The 4,394-nt window shown below is 35.1% G+C and overlaps 1 pseudogene; it reads left to right on the plus strand.

The window, feature by feature from the left end:
• Nucleotides 1-1,600: 1,600 nt before the first annotated feature.
• On the plus strand, nucleotides 1,601-3,236 carry LOC149216261 (uncharacterized; annotated as a pseudogene).
• The last annotated feature ends 1,158 nt before the right edge of the window (nucleotides 3,237-4,394 follow it).

Raw genomic sequence — 4,394 nt, forward strand, 5'->3', positions numbered from 1 at the left:
ATAATTACTCATATGAATTTTACTTTTAGAAAGATCAAGATCTAATTTTGTTTGTATAATAAATTATTGAGAAAATTATATTTATATGGTCATATGACAAAAAAACACCTTTAATTATGTACTTATCTTCTTAGTTATAATTATGTACTTATCTGGTTAGTTATATACTTATTTATATTAAATTTTATTATTTAGTATATATTATTTCACTTTTAAAAAAAAAATATTATATTATTAAAAAATTATTTGATATTTATATTAATCCATTGTTAATAATTTATATTTACATTATTAAATATCAATATGCATTATTAGTTTGAGTTCTTCAATTTCTTGGCCATCCTTTATCTTATAATAGAAAAGATCCATCCTTGTGGTGTTGCCTTTTATACTTGTGTTGTTTCCTTTTATATAAAAACATCGAATTTTCATTTTCATGTATAAATACGTTTCTATGGATAAAAAAAACAAAAAATTGAAAATGTCAAAAACTAAGAGGCATGCAGATGAAATTAAAACACTATAAAAAAAATGATTGAGAAAAAGAGGTTTTTAATTATTTTCCTTCGCAGTAAAGTCTTACTATTAATAATTACTCATATGAATTTTAATTTTAAAAGGATTAGAACTAATTTTGTTTGTGTAATAAATTACTGATAAAATTGTATATATGTGATCATATGAGAAAAGACACTTTTAATTATGTACTTATCTGGTTAGTTATATACTTATTTATATTAAATTATTAGTTAATATATATTATTTAACTTTTTTTTAAAACTAATATATTATTAAAAAATTATTGGGTATTTATATTAATCATGATAATTTATATTTACATTATTAAACATCAATATGCATTATTAATTTGAGTTCTTCAATTTCTTGGCCATCCCTTATCTTATAATAGAAAAGATCCATCCTTATGTTGTCTCATTTTATATAATTTGATAGCCTATAAATTAAAATGTGAAACATCGATTTTTCATCTATAAATACGATTCTATGGTTTCTAAAAGTGTATATCAGAAACTTCTAATGTCTCTTGCGTCAAGATCTCACAGTTCCTACCATGAAAATGGTAACATTCCTTCCCCTCTGAGAAAAGAGAAAATGGTAACATTCCTTCCCCTCTGAGAAAAGATCCAGTACTGACTGGGAAATATCCATAACTCCCCACTGAAATTGAAACAAGCATTATTACAGTGTGCAAAACCCTAACTTTTAGCGAGGTGGATGAGGGCTCAAAATGGCAACGCAAACAATTATAAAATGGTAGGAGCTGTGTGCATAACGACTCATCCAGTTTAAAAGAAAAGGCACAATAGGTGTGGTTTCATAGGATTAAAGATGGCTTCTTCCTCTGCAATTATATTGATCTCTCTGATATGTTTTTCACTCGTCGCAGTGCTCTCTCGAGCAACAGATGTCCAAAATGATGCATGAGGTAGTATTTAACATTATTGAAAGTTTGTTTGTGAAGTTTTGGATAGATGATAAAAGTGTTTTGTTAAGATATTTTCTTGATGTGAAATTACTGATACAATTCGCCACAAAAATCAAAATAATATATTAAATAGGTCAAGTTGAAGTTCATTCAATGCGTGAAGGCGTAAAGTTACATGACGAATTGAAGTCGGAGAAGACGGTGGACGTTTCCAAGCTGGGCAGGAAGTATCCGATTGATCCAAGATGTATTGCGTGCAAAAATTCAAATTGTAAGCAACAAGCTGGGTGCTGCAACCTCCACTGCGGATTGCCGTGTTGCAATGTGTCTGCCTAAAAACCGTGCTCATATTGTTGCCTGCTATTACGATGAGCAGTGGGGGTGAGGATGAAGTATCAAAATAAGTCCCCATTTTACTAGTTCGTCAATAGCCTACATATTATTATCGTTACATCTAATTACGCTGTAAGGCGTTTCCCTCTGAAATGAACTCCCCCAAATGCCTTTCTGTCCTAATCGTAGCCGTTAGATCTTTTGTTAGACGATTGAACAAAAATCAGCCGTCTGATTTAATAATAAATGTTTTAAAACATTTAAAAACCCTAAAAAACGTTTCACTTTCCACTTGACATCTGTGGAGAGTTCTTGGAGTTTATGGCTGTTTAAGTTTACGGGCTGTTGGTCCCTTTGATGGAGCGCTACTACGAGCCCAGAAAGCCTGCAATTGTTGCTGTGGGTCTTGTTCTCCTTCCCATTTGCATTAGGTTCGTGCTTCCTTCCATAGAAATTTCAAGGTTTGTCATGGTGCCACTCAAGGAGTCCCTGCCAGAGGTCTGCAATGTGATGCACACTTGGCTCACCCCTTCAATGCTTTTTGTGTTATTGAATCTGGTCATTGGGACTATTGCAGTCACCTCTAGCAGAGGTCCTCCGCCAATGGCAATAATAATAAGAAGAAAGCTGGCAATATGCGTAGGACTACATTTGATAAACATGGACAGAATTTTATGGACAGAATTTTGAAGAAGAAGAAGAGGAGCTGCAATTTAGGCCTCCACTGGTTGAGCCTTCAAGGCTGAAAAAACATAAATTTCCTGAGGGTAAGGCTCCAAACCCACCGGGTTTTTCACAAAAAAACCCATCGTTTTTCTCCGCAGGTTGAGTCTTAAAATCCTCCAGAGTTTCTGAGAAAAACCCATCAATTTTCTCCTCCGATTGATCCTCCATTTCCGTCTCAGTTTTCACGAAAATCCCATGATTTTTCTCCTCTGGTTGAGCCAACCCAAAGCTTTTCTCATGTGGGAATGAACAAATCTAAAGTGGCCGCATCCAACGTCTTGGAAGTTCCTCATAATGAAGATATGACCAACTGTGTTAGGACTGAAGATGGCACAAACCCAGATGGCCTATCCACGGACGAACTGAATGCAATGGCTGAAAATTTCATTCATAATTTCAAGCAGCAACTCATGTTACAGAGGATTCAATCCCGCAATGAAAGGAGGGGCAAATAGCCCAGCCCCATGGAAGGCCTTGGGCTATATCATTGTACTCGGCAATTTTTAGGCCGATTGCTTTAAATGGTTATATTTTTCGATTATGGAAAGGCAAGCATATGAATTTCCTGTAATTTTTGTTAATGTTTAATACAGAACACGAGGCCTTGTGCCTATGTTGTTAGCCTTGTTGCATCTGGCACCTCGCCAAGATGTTTGCCGGTGAAAATCAATTTTACATGTATTGGAGTCTTGGTATCCACAAAAAGTCATTTTCAGATGTTTCTGTTTCAGTAGCAGATTGTTGGATCCTTCCATAATCATCTTATTGTGTCTATTCTGCCTGAATTTGAACATGACGGTGATTCTTTGTTAACATTGTCGTATTCATTCATATGAAGCAGTCTATGGCATAGGTGCCTAATTGAGCTGAACTTGTTTCATTTACATGGTCCAATCTTCTTCAATGCTGGAAACATTGACAGGCTTTGCAGAAAACTTTTTACAGTATTTTGGTTTTAATGCCTCAATAAGCAAGCATTCTGTTTGTCCAAAAAATATGTTGTTGTCATTGAGAACTTCCGCGAGTAATAGGTCTATTGACGAACAACCAAGGTTTTGATGGCTGCTCAAGTGATCAGATGTGAGAAGCCTAATGGCTTAGAATACATGAAATTGAAGGGATGAAGGCTTTCATATGGAGATCCAGAAGTGGTTTACTTCCATCTGTAGATAGGGTTGAAGTTAAATCCATGATGATCTCAAAACCTGTGCAGATGTTTAGGCCTCTCCATCAGGTCTGTGCTTGCACAATGCTTTGGAACCAAGCTCCATTTCTTAAAGAATGGATCATGTACCATGCTATGTAGGTGTCCAGAGGTGGTTTCTTTATGATAACAACAGTGATGAAAACATAGAAGTGGTAGCTAAACAGCGTAATGCATTTTCTGATGACAAGACACCAATTTATTGTAGCTATTTGATAATGGGCATTATTTTCTGAACGGGTTAATACACACCATCGCATTGACTTAATTGTATCTGGTTTGAATCAATTATGGGCAAAATAAACCCCCCTCTAAAATCTGAACAGAGTATACGAAAGGCCTGATTTCAATATACTGGGTTCTGAAAGAGCTGGTCCCCAACTGAAAAAAGGAGCAATTTTTAGACACTTTAATTCTATGTATCGGCTTTGTAATGGCATCACTTCTCCAAGTCTTGTTTGAATCAGTTGTGGGCAAAATAATTCCACCACCAAATTCTCAACACGCTAATCTAGAACTATGTAAACTCTTAAGTAGTACAAAATCTACCAACCAATTCCTATCTGGACAGCTCTGCATAACTTTCAGAATCTATTTGAGAAGAACAACCTTGCTTCCCAAGTACAACATCAGACTCAGGTATCCTCATTTAACGTTTATGCGTGGTAGATATGTGAAATGGAA

This window comes from Pinus tabuliformis, chromosome 1_1, assembly GCF_031772625.1.
Source record: "Pinus tabuliformis cultivar Carrire ecotype Pingquan chromosome 1_1, CPIR1, whole genome shotgun sequence".
Taxonomy (NCBI): domain Eukaryota; kingdom Viridiplantae; phylum Streptophyta; class Pinopsida; order Pinales; family Pinaceae; genus Pinus; species Pinus tabuliformis.